This window comes from Aptenodytes forsteri, unplaced genomic scaffold (genome assembly GCF_000699145.1).
Source record: "Aptenodytes forsteri isolate BGI_AS27 unplaced genomic scaffold, ASM69914v1 Scaffold142, whole genome shotgun sequence".
NCBI lineage: Eukaryota > Metazoa > Chordata > Aves > Sphenisciformes > Spheniscidae > Aptenodytes > Aptenodytes forsteri.
The window spans coordinates 4,800,468-4,813,157 of NW_008794598.1; positions in this window are offsets into that span (position 1 = coordinate 4,800,468).

Here is a 12,690-nt window from a genome sequence, read left to right on the forward strand (position 1 = left end):
AGCACCGGGCACGAAGGGCTGCAAAAGCCCCGGCCGGCGGGAGGAGGAGGGATGGACCTGGCCCCTCTCATGCCCTGCTGTCCCCAGAACCTCTCCCCTCCTGGTCCTTAGCATCGAGACGCGTTTTGTACTTGTTCCTTCCTTCTATCCCTGCCCATCACCTACAGCCATCATCGCGGCCATGAACGCAACAGCAGGACTGACAGGCGTCCGGGCCTCCAGACCCCGCGGTGCTGAAGAGCTTCCCGCAGGTCACATCCTCTAGTTTCAGCATTTGCAGAAGTGAAGGCCCACGACAGCTCCCATGGGTGCAAACGCAACAGCCGTTGCCAAGCCCTGCAAGACCCTGCAAGGAGCACGGTGCGTGGCGTGGGCACAGGAAGGGTCCCCCGCGCTAGGCTGCTGAGAGGCTCCGGCTCCCACTGCGTGCACTAACAGCCATCCCCAAATTTCCCCTCCCCATGGTGGGAGCAGCTCCCTAAAGCAGCGATGAGGTTCGTCGCCCCAGGCTGTCGCCCTTCTCTTCAGCCTCCCATAAAACGATGCAAACGCCCCGCTCCGCACACGTGCCCACGGCACACAGCTCGTGCATCGCCTCCTTTCGCTGTCAAACTACCACCCCAGGCCCCGACAGCTCCGAGGAGCCCATCGTGGTGTGTCGATTCATTAATCCAGAGAAAACACAGCCCCCTAGTAATGGCCATTGACACATTAACTGCTCCGATCCATCACGGTAATGACTGTGAGATAATCGGTCACCGGAGCGATTAGGGAGTACACCTGCCTGCACGGCAGGACTGCGAAAGCACCCAGCCCATGCGGGGACCCTGGGGAGGGGGGGACTTGGCTGCGGGGAGGGTTCTCTGCAGCTCCACCTGCCCCTCCAAGCACCAAAAAGCGAAGCACAGCCCTTCCAACACGCGTTTCCAGCCTCCTCTTCCCTAAGGGTTGATTTGTGTTGCTTGCTTGGAATAGCAAAATACCAGCCCTGGTGCGGGGTCAGCCAGGTCCCAGGCAGGAAGGGTGCCGCTGCGAAAGGCTCGGCGCTGGCAATCGCAGCCCTGTCGCCCAGATCCTGTTTAGGAGGCTGGAGATGAGCTGGTTTTCCAGAAGCACTCGGGGCTGCCCAGCTCCCAGCGCAACGCCCTGGCCAGGCCTTTGAAGGAGCTATGTGCCCTCCAGCGAGATGCACTCGCCTGAAAAGCTGGCCAGCCGCCCTCCTGCCATTAAAATAAGTGGCAATATTCCCATGGATTCTGATGCTCACGGGATCATGCCCAGAGCGCTGTCTCCTGCGGAGAGACCAGGCTGTTGCAGTGATTTCGTTTACAGCGAGAGCTGGAGCGGTTCTAGTTGTTATTCTGCTCTGGTGCAGGGGAGGGCAGCCCCGGGAGGGGAACGGCCCCATCCAGCTCCTCCATGCATGCACAAGCACAGTGCAACCCTCATCCATGCCAGCACCGATGCCACCCCCCCCCCAGGAATCGAAGCAAAAGGACCTCTGCACTGTGGCTGATGGGGAGGGGACACAAGGACGGATGATGGTGACAGCTCAGCTCTTAGCTGCGCTTTGCCCCTCCAGGAGCAACCCCCGTCCCTGAGCAGGGTTCCAGGGCAGCGGCTTTCACCCGGCGTCTGCCTGTCTTGGAGGTCTGTGAGTTATTTCCAAAAGGCTCTCGGGAAGAAGCCGATAAAAGCAGGCTCTGATACAGGGTGCAAAAGTTCCCCGGGGGCATTTAGGGATGCACAGATGGAGAAACCCTGATTTTCCAGCCCAGCTGGCAGGGCGAGGACTCACCTGGGCCCTTCTGCGCGGGGAGGGGTCCAAATGGCAAGGAGCCGCGTCGGCCCCTCCACGGGCAGCGGCTGAAACACTGCAACAGGATTGGGAGAGCGCCCCGGGACCCAACCAAGGACCCGCACCTGGGATCACCTGGTGACCCAAGGGGGCTGTTTGGACCAGCATGATGTAGGGCAGAGAGTCATGGGCAGGAGCAGGGTCTGTGCCCATCGGTGCCCAGGGCCACCGAGCCCCTGGGAGGAGAGGAGCCCCCTGCCTGCCCCAAGCCCAAAAGAGCCTCGGAGCACACCAGAGGCACCAGCCAATGCCCCAAGCACACGGGTCACACACAAGCCAGGGCTGAGAGGGCTCCGGCCACTGCGGGATAAGCTGGGCACAAATCCCTTCGCCAAAAGCAGCTCTCAGAGGCACCCTGAGGTCAAGCTCTCTGCTCTGGGTCTGGTGAAGCCTTCGGCTCCCGGGGGATTTCTAAGACGTGCTTTGCCATCGAGGAGAAACGAGGGCATCCCGCTCACAGCCTGGGGTCTCGCAGCACGAGGGCAGGGCTGCGCCCCCAGGCACGGGGACACCAGGCCACCCTGCTCTGCTTTGCCCAGGTCCCAAGGAATCGCTGGGGGAAGGTGTCTGGGCTAAATTATGCAGAAGTTTGGGCTGAAGCATCACGTGAATTGCTCCGGCAGCCTGCTCGCCTGGGGATGCTTGGTGCTCACTGCTCCCCTGGCTCTGATGGAAAATAATCATCATTCAACCCCCCCAGCCAGCCTTGGGGACCTGAGTCCCAGGGATTTGGGGGATGCTCTTGCCACCGTGGCTGCTGCTGGCAGTGTCTCTCTTCTTTTCTCCTAGCCTCATGGACCGCACGTCTCCCCTTCTCATGTGCCTCTCCCCGCCATCAGCCAGAAGCCAAAATATCATCAGTGCTCGTGTCACCATCGAAAACATCAAAACACAATTAGCATTCGGAAACCTGGCTCAGGCCGATGCTGCCAAGCTTCCCCCGGCACAACGGGAAAGGCCACGCTGTGGCGGCTGAGCAGGACGGGTAGGAGGGCACGGGGATGGAGGGGAGATGCCCCAGAGATACCAGGGAATCAGCCCGTGCACGGCTGATTTCAGGTTACCCTGAAAGCGGTTCAGCAAATCCCACAAAGGTCGCTGGTGCCGGCGGCCAGGGCTCCTCCTCGGCGCGTGGGTCAAAACATGATCAAATACTCCAGGAGAGTTTGATACCGTCAGCAAATGGATGCAGTACCGTCCTCCGCAGGATCAATACCACTTCATCAGGCTCAGGACAAGAGGAACTAAACAAGTCGCTGCCTCTCCCGTCCCAGAGGCAGGGTTGGAGGGGTACACCCCGAGCCAATTCCCAGCTCCGTGTTCATGTCCAGCCAGGGATTGCAGGGTGCGCCAGCATCTCCAGCGCCACCGGCAGCCTTTCCCTGAACCTCCAGGACCTGCAGACCCCCGGGCACGAGGCTCTGGCATGCCCCGAGCCTGCTCAGCCCGCGGCCGTCTCCCAGACAGTCACAGCTCCGGCCACGTAGCATCCAGCCTCCCAACGCCCTGGCCCCTCTCCAGCCAGGAAGGTCACCGTGTCCACTGCTAAAGCCACCGAGCACCGTCAGGGAGACATGCTGCTTGCAATTTTTATTTTATTTTTTTTTTAATATAGGAAAACATGAAACCACATCTTATGGACTGGACTCTCCGGCTCGGCTGTGCAGAAGGGCTTTGAATAATTTATGGCCAAGCCACCACCACCTCCTTCCTCTTCACGGGTCACTCACGTCAAAGAGACACAGGCAAGGAATCACGCACAGTCCTTTTTATCTGTGGGTTGCGTTTCCAGCACCTGCAATTGCCTTGGGTGTGGATTTAATTCCCTTGTGGATAGAAGGGTGGGGGAAATAAATCTTTACTTCAAAGCGAAATATTAATAGAACTGTAATTAGCTGTAATATCTACACAATTAAAAAGCAGGAGTCCCAGCAAGAGCTATTTTCGTGTGTATTTAAAGTAAAATACGTTTGCAGGGTAAGGGGGGGGGAAGCTGAGGATGTTTTTCTGGTGTCCCACTCATCTGGGGGAGAAACATGGCTAGGAGGAGCGACAGCGAAGGCACACGGGCTCTGGCAGGTCAAGGGCTCCTGGCTGGTGCCGGTGACACAGGAGGAAGGGAAAGGCCAGTTTGCAAGAAAAGAAAAGAGGAGGAGGATTTAAGAGGGAAAAAGAAAGAAAGACGAACACATCGACACTTTTGTCCTGCTCCTTAGGGGGGGGGCTGCAGCAGAGGGAAGGTTTTCACTGACATCAGGCAGAGAAGAGCCTCAGGGGAATGGGAAAAGTCTCCGCTGGAAGTTTGCAGGGTGTTTCGGGCTGGGTATCGAGCGGGGTGACCCGGGCTCAGCCCCCCGCAGCCGTTTGCCAGCAGAAATCACACGAGCTGCTTGCAAAAAGCCACCGAGCTTTCCTGCGTTGGGCAATTAGAGCTGGAGATGGGATTTACTGAAAGAAGAAGGAATAAACAAAATTGCAAAATAAAACCAAGTGACAAAATAATTCGTCTTGCCCAAAAAAAAATACCTAAATGACAGTCCCAAGGAAAAAAAAAAACAAAAAAAAAAACCAGCCTTGGATTTCTTTCCACAAGAAAGAGACTCCTACACACAAACAGCACATGAATATGGGTAATAGATACGGATATTTCAGAGAGCGAAAATGGTACTGACTGCGCTCTTATTGGATCAACATTCACATATCGAGTCCATGTTTCTCCCAAGGAGTGAGGATAATGGGATGCCGGATGTCAGACCATTTTAAATACATATAAAACTCATTATACGCTTCATGACTAACCAGATTTCGATGGAAAGAGTTGCATTTTAAAGAAATGGGGAGAAAAAAAAAGCCCATCCGGGCTTGCGGGGAGGAATTAGCAATGAAAGAGGGATGATTCGGCTGCAGGCTGTGAGCAACAACTCCTCCTCCTCCTCCTCCTCGCAAGGAAGGCTGCTGCAGCCATGCCAGCTCCCTGGCAGCCTCCCCCCTGCCCCGGGCTGCCCCTTCCCCACATTGAGGGCTGCCAAGCCCCCACCAGCAGCTTTCCTGCAGCTCGGAGTCCTGCCCAGCGCCCGCATCCCACCCAGCTGAGGCAGGACCCCCAGCAGAACCCTGCTTGAGGCCAAGCAGCCAGACCCCAACCTGCCTCGTTGCTGGAGGCCACCAAGGGGGAGACTTTCCTGGGGCTTGTGGGCTTTTCCCCCCCCAAAAAAAAAAAACATGCCAGCACTGAGGGGATGGAACGAGTGCTGGGGATCCGGCCCCACTCCTCCGTGAGCAGCTGAGGGCGGCAGCAGGCACCACTGCTTCATGGCAATACCCATCTCTGGCCAAACCTCCTCCAGCCACAATGTTAGAGCCTCTTGTCGGGGATTTATTCCTCTCTCCTGAATGTATCCAGCCTAAAACATTCCCCTTTGTACCCCACTGCCTCCGTATTTCAGGAGGACAAAGGACTCATGCCTGGCTTTCGCCACTCTCTGAGCCTGGAGTAAGGTAACACCAGCGCTCTTCTCCTCTGCAACACTTCCACCTAATGGCAAGAGTACTGGCAAGGAGACAGCTCTCGGCACCAGGGCCACCCACCCCACGGCCCCTCGGCACCCACATCGCACCCCCAGGCACCGAGCAGAGGCTGGCACAGCTCAGTGCACTGGTGGATCCAGCTGGGCTCAGACCTCCGCCAAGGAAAAGCTGCCAGCTTTGTCCCCAGGACCGGCCTCGTGAGCAGGTACCGGAGGCTCCAGCAACGGGGAGTTTTGCTCGATTAAATAAGAAAGCCAGTTTTGCGATAGAAATGCACTAATCCGGCACACGTTGCCTGGACGGCGTGACACTTCCCCACACGCTTTGCAACCGTTTGGCACTCCCAGCGTCACCTTGGCTGCATTTATTCCCCGCACAACCCATAACTTGTATCCCCACATTATACCTACCTGGGTCCAAGCCCTGCACTCGCAGCCCTTCCCTGGGGAGCCGCAGCAAAGCCATAACCCGCACAAATGGGGGTTTTCCACCCCGCTGCTCCGGCCCTCAGCCGGCTCCATCCTCTGGGCGATGTCCTGCCTCCCTCTTGTGGCTGCTGCTCCGGCACGGCCACGCCAGGAAGGGAGAAAGGATTTGGGAGCCTTGCACCCCAGGCTTGCACCCTGCTTTGTTGCTCGCTGGAGAGCACGAGGGCTGCTCTCGGCCGTGCTCTCCAGTTTGAGCCACCCAACATAACTGGTGAGTTGGTCCCATCCCAGTTGGAAGCCACGGCTTATAAAGGAGGATGGAAAGGAGCCATTGCCTAATTCACTGAGGCTAATTCACACACGAGCAGCAGCCGAGCTGTGGCACAAAAAGCACAGAGCTATTTTACCCACTACCAGCATGGGACGGGCTGGGACATCTCCAGACAGAAAGTGTCAGAGTTGTCCATGGACACACGCACAAAAGTTTTGACAAAACACATTGATTTAATTTTTTCCCCCCCTCCCTACTGGGATCCGCAGCTGAGCGAGATGCCAGACCTCACCTGGAGGCAAGGAAAACTGGAAATGGACCCAACTCTCCTCCCCTCCCAAGTTGCTCCCGCCCTCCTGAGAAAGCTGATGGGGAAAAGAAGGGAAAAGGGGGAAGACAGGTTTCTTGTCCCACGAGCAGCTCTCTGCGGCGGGATCCGGCCCCAGCACAAAGTGTCATTGATGCTTCTCCAGCTAACACCGAGCAGCAGCGAACTCCCCGCAGCACCTTCCTGCTCTCGCCTCTCGCTGACATCCAGCCGTCCCTCCTTAATGCTAAAACCCTTTAAACAGTCCTTAAAAATGAAATAGCCGTGACAGATTCAATGGTTTCGGAGGAGCTGCTCTGAGTCGGAGAGCACGGGCTCACGTGGCACAGGCCCAGGGACACGGCTGAGCAGCCAGAGGCTATTTTGGGCAAGCGATTACTCTGGATTTTGGGTCTAAACAATACAGAAACATGAAGAGCCAAGGTGCAACGTTACTTTGGAAATCTCTCGTTGTGCACCTTCAGCACCTTTTTTTTGCTGGTGTGCCAGAGACCACAGGACCTACGCCTGAACCGGTGCAAAAAAAGCACAGGACCACAGGACCTACGCCTGAACCGGTGCAGAGACGGCTCAAACTCATCACACCCGTGTTCAGATCATCCCACATCCTGCAGGAACACCGGTTTGGGGATGCTGGTGATGCAGCTTTGGCCGAAGCCGCTGTCCTGCTGCCACGGCAAAGACACGTGGCCGACGAGGGTTGTTAAGCCCTGGAGGGAGGCAGGGCAAGACCCGAGACATGGAGCTGTCTAACAAGCCGGCAGCGCTGGCCGCGCTAGCGTCATGAGCGCAGCCATGTATTTTAGGCTAAATATTGCACCAAGCAGAAGCCGCTTCCACCTGCGTTTGAAGCAGAGCTGGGAGCAATGAGTGGGGGCTTTTATTCCCATCCTATTTTTAAAGCTTCATCTTGCAGCAAGAGCCTGGCACAGCGCAGAAGTCACCACACGTAGCCTCGGAGGTGCCGGGTGTCCCAGCGATGCTGCCCAGCTCCCAGCTCCCAACCTTCCTTTTCTCCCCCCCAGTTTTCTCTTTAAAGTCAGAGGTGCCCCCCTGTCCCCAGTGCAACATCCCAGGGACACGGCCCCATCCCCCAACCCCAGCATGGGGGGGGGGGGGCCCAGGGAGAGGGGGGCAGACAGCTCCAGCTGGGTTTCCATTTGGATGCAGGAGGGGTTTTTCCACCTGCAGGGATCATGGGCAGCTGGAAATGCTTTCTTTAAAGAAAACAAAAAAAAGGAGAAGGAAGGAGAGCGCACATTTGGCGGTAAAATGAACTGTGACGGCCAGGCAGCACATACTCCCTCTGCACCAACAGGACAATTAGAGGAAAGTCTTTACGTATTAACTAACATGAAAGTCACTGATGGTGCGGAGAGTTAATCCCCTCGTCCTTCCCAACCGGCCGTGTCAGAGCAGAGCAGCAGCAGCAGCGCCCAGGATGCAGGACAGGGCTGACCGGAGAGCAGAACATCGCCAGCTCCCAGCCAGAAACAACCCCCGAGCCGTCAGGGAGGGACCGGTGCTGGAAAGCCACGGGATGCTGAGGGGACCCAGCACCAACCATCGGCATCTCGAGCCCCCAGCGAGGCACGAAGATATGCAGGAGATGGGGGAAAGCAAGGAGGAGAGCATGGAGCGGGCCAGTGAGGCTGCCATCACCTTGCTTCTCCCTTCCAAGCGCCCGGGGAAGCTGCCGTACCCCTCCCAAAGGTCTCCAGGCCAGCAGCTAAGACATTCATCCTGCGTCCGACCCCGTGCAAAAATTGCCCCATTCAGTCTGCATGCACCAACCTGCTAAGCTGGAAAGCAAACCACCCCAAACTGGGATGGATTTGCACCAAGGGCTCCTCCAGCATGCCCCGCCTGCTGCTGCAGTGGGGGGCGAGGGGCAGACCTTGCCCCCCACCCAGGGAAAGGGTCCCCGGGCAAGCAAAGCCCCATGGCGCCAGGGCAGCCTCTACCACGGAGCCGACCCTGTCAGAATAACACCCGTCTTCTCTTCCCAACTTTTCCATAATTCATGCAACAACCTCCTGAAAGAAATATCCTCCTCAGGCATAAAATATTCATGGCCTCATACTTTGCAAGGAAACACTGTCTTCCTTGGAGCACGACCAAGCAGTCAAGGCCGGCACGGATTTGCCTTTGCAAGAGTAATTACGTTCTTCATCGATCGGGTGCTGCAACGAGAGGGGCTGTGCCAGGAAGGGCCCCCCCCGGCCGGTATCGGTGTGTCCCCCCCATTGCAAGAAAGCAGCTTTTGGAAAAGGCATAAAAGGGCTTAGGAAGAGGTGGGATGGATGCTGCACCATGAAGTGGCATCCCAAGAGATCCCCATCCCCATGGCTGCATCTCTTTGCACCAGCAAAGCCACCCCAGATGGGACCATCTCCCCCAGCATCACCCCAGATCCGATCCGGCCCCGTCCCCGTCATGTCCACCACCCCTCGCACGCACACAGCCCAACGTGCCTGCGATTACACGCCTGCCACCAGCCGCACCAAAAAAACCGACCCCCACCTGCCTCTTTCTGCTCACAGTTTGGATGCTGGTCAATTAATTAAGGGCTCCTTCATATTTCGCTCCATTTGCAGAGTTCAGTGAGGGGGCCATGGCCCCATTCAGCTGCACAACATTCAAACCCCTTATTATTATTATTTTTGATGCTATTTCTCTTTCCCAGCACTGGCAGCACCACAAGGTCCAGTCAGAAGAGCCCAGGAGGGTGTGGGATGGGGGGGTGGCCGTGCTTCGGAGGGAGCAGCTGGCCGTGAAGGAGCTCACTGAAGGTGCTCACGTGAGCAGCGTTTCGGGGCAGCGAGGGTCCCATGTCCCCAGCCCAGGACCCCAGTCGTGGCACAGCGCAGCATCACCTCCCGCTGGCTCCGGTGCTCAGCCTGGCAGCAGCCGGGGAGCGCGGGGCAGGCTCCCCATGGCAGCGCTTTTCTCCTTTGCTTGCATCAGCTCCGCACGAGCCGCCGGCGGTGGCTTTGCTGAAGCAACAGCAGGTGAAGCCGCAGCCCTTGCAGGGTGCTCGGCAGCACCACACCTGGAAATTTAGGGATGGCACTATCAGCCGAAGATGCTTTTATTGCCGGGAGAACAGCTTCCCACAGAGAAACTGTTCTGACCTAGCTATTAAAATTAACTAATAAAAAATTCTCACCCATAACCCAATCAATTCCCAGGCAATAAGTCAAATCCCTGCTCAGGCCAGGCTCCCACAGGAGGTTCTGACACCCAGATGTGCTCAGCAGCTGCCGGGCACTAAACTCCCGGGGCAGGCGGGTCTGGGGACTGCTGGCATAGAGGGGACATCTCCCCGGCCACTGGCAGGGTATGCTGGGGCACATGGGGACACCCACACTGAAGCAGAGCCCCCAGCCTGGTGACAGAGGGGCCCTTTAACCGCCACCGCTCGGGAACAAGCCCACGCTCGAGCGGGGCTGAGCGGCAGCACGCATTTAATTACTCCCATCTTGTCCGGCGCGATATGCGCTGTAATAAAACACAGCCCAGATTTCACGGTTCCTCACACCATAAGCCAATTAAAAAAAACAACCAACCAACCAAACAAAAAAAAAAACAAACCACCAACCTTTGCCACCAAGTCTGCCTTCAGCAGCCAAACCTCGCCCCAAGCTCCCGGGCTGGGTGCTCCGGCCATGCCAGGGCAGCACAGCTCCCTGCACCCCAGGCAAGGGGTCCCAGGGGATTTCTCCTGTGCATTGGCTATAGCAAGGCCCAGCAAAGCCCCCATCCCCTGGGACAAGGGGGGAGATGAAGGCAGGTGCATCGCTCAGCTCCAAGGGGTCTCTGCGGTGGGGAAGGAGAGGAGAGGGCTGCAGGGTCCCCGGGGGAGAGGGCACAGCGCGGTGGGTTGGTTTTCACTGAGCGATGAAAAACGGTCTGGAGAAATCTGTGCAGCAAGGATCAAAAGCCAGCCTTGGCCAGGGCTGGGACGGGTGACAAATGGGTCCCATGGGAGCACTGCCGGCCCTCGGGACCCCCAGCCAGGCCCGCAGGCTGCCGCACACCCCAGCCCATGCTCCCTGCACCAGCACTCCAGTCCCAAACCTGGACTCAGCATCTCGCATGCCCGGACTTCCAGCAAAAGCCACCAGTGCCTTCCTGTGGCAACCAACCGCATCTCGATGCCCGGACTTCCAGCAAAAGCCCCCAGTGCCTTCCTGTGGCAACCGTCCGCAGCCATGAGGTGGGACAGGACAGATCCGGCCACGCCAGGCTCCCTTCAGGCCAGGGGGGAAAGGGAGGAAGGTATTTGGGGCAATTCACCGGCCTAACACCCCACGCACACGTGGCTGCAGTGGGGACTGTCCCCTCCTGCCCTATGTGCAAAGGGTGTTGCACAGCACAAGCACACGATGCCTGCACAGCCAGGCTCCTGTCACCCAGGTGCAACACAAGTCACAACCTCAACACCCCACCACCCCACCCCACCCCAGGAGCCTTCCCTAAATCTTCAGGGAAAAATCCCCCCCTGCCAGCCGATGCACCCCGAGTGCTCTCCCCAAGGATGCTGGGGAGCAAGGGACCCTCCTTAAATACAAGCCATTAAATACATCCTTCTATTTAAGGGCGATGCGTGGGTGCTGGCTGAGGGTGGGCTGGTTCAGGGGTGTTCTCCCTCCGCAGGGACCCTGGGGCCTCTCATCAGGAACGGGAACGCTAATGTCTTCCCCCGGCTCCAAGTCACGCCGCGCCGCCCCCCAGCCCGCGCCGTCGTGACGCTCCCCTCCAAGGGGAGACACGCGTGCACCTCTTCGGGCTTCAGCACCTACATACAGATTAGCAGTTGCTAAGCGAGCAATTAATGAGGCCCCAGAGCTGGCTGGGAAGGTGGGTGACAGCCTTGCAAACTCCCACCGAGCTGCTCTCATGATGGATGGAGGGGGACTGGAGCATGCGAGAAGCCTCCTGCAACGAAGACAGAAGGCAGCAGGCGCCGTGTGGGACCCCCCTCCCAGGCAGGGGCCGTGGGGGTAACCACAGCCTGCTGTGCCCTGCCGTGGGTTTGGGGGCACGGAGAGGGTGGGATGCTCAGCCCCATGGTGGCTTCCAGCATTGTGGAACACCACCACCACCCCCCCAGCCCTTCACCCCTTCCCTTTGTGACCCCCCGAGCTCCCCTGCCAGTGTGTCTGTGCTATTTGAAAGATGATTCCCAGGCATCGACGGGCAGCACTCAGGCCAGGCACCGCGTAACCAGAGCTGGGAACGACCAGTGACTACCCGGCCCGTTATAGCCGGCCCTAATCCCCTGGCCGGGCTGGATGTCACGTTCCCCCCCGCCCCAGGGATGGGCAAGCCACATCGCAGGGTCAGGGAACACGGTGTGCCTGGGTGTCCCCTGCTAGGGACAAACACACTGCCCCTGCGGTCCTTGGGAGACAAAGCAAGCAGCCTGTGGAGGGCTCAGCCCTGCAGCCGGGGTCACCAGCATCCCCCTGTCCGTCCCCTCCCACGGGGACCAAGCAAGCCCCCATGGGGACTGCCACGGGCAGGCTGCCTGCTGGGAGAGGCAGGGATAGGTTTCAGCCCTGCCCTGCTTTGCCCCGAGCCCACCGCAGCAGCTCCCCCCAGCCCCAGCACCATCCTGCTCCCCAGTGAGGGATGCTGAGACTCACCGTGGGGACAGGCAGACCCTGCCTGCGGGCAGGGGAAGGATGCAAAGCCCTGCGGGGCAGGGACTAGCCAGGGCCAGCTCCTGCCCCTTCTGCCTTTGAGGGGCAGGGACCAGCTGCGGGCACAGCCCCACTTCACACCTCCGTGGGCTCCCAGCTGGGCCCAATCCGCCGCTCCCACAGCCCCAGCCCCAAGCTGGGTGCAGCCAGCCTGGCTGGAGGGTGCCCAGCGCCACCCACGCGTGGGCTGGGATGAGCACCAGGACACCCAGGCCCCTTTCCAGCCGCAGTGCAATCAGCCCCTCGCACGCCTCAGTTTCCCCTCACCGCAGAAGGACGGGTCCCCCCCACCCCACAGCTCCAAGGTGATGCTCCCTTTCCTCCGGCGTGTCCGACCGGCTGCGGGGAGGATGCAGCCCTCGGGTGACCCCCACCCCACGGCAGCGTGCGCCCACCCCACGGGGAAGGAGGGCCCCCGGGGAAGGGGCCTCCCCCCCGCCAGCCCGCCCCGCTGCCGAGAGGCCTCTCCCCGTTAGGTGGCAGCAGGGAACCGCAGTGCCACCGCAGTGCCACCGCCGGGCTGGCACCGCACGCCGGCAGCGGCCCCCGGATGCTGGCGGGGGTGGGCC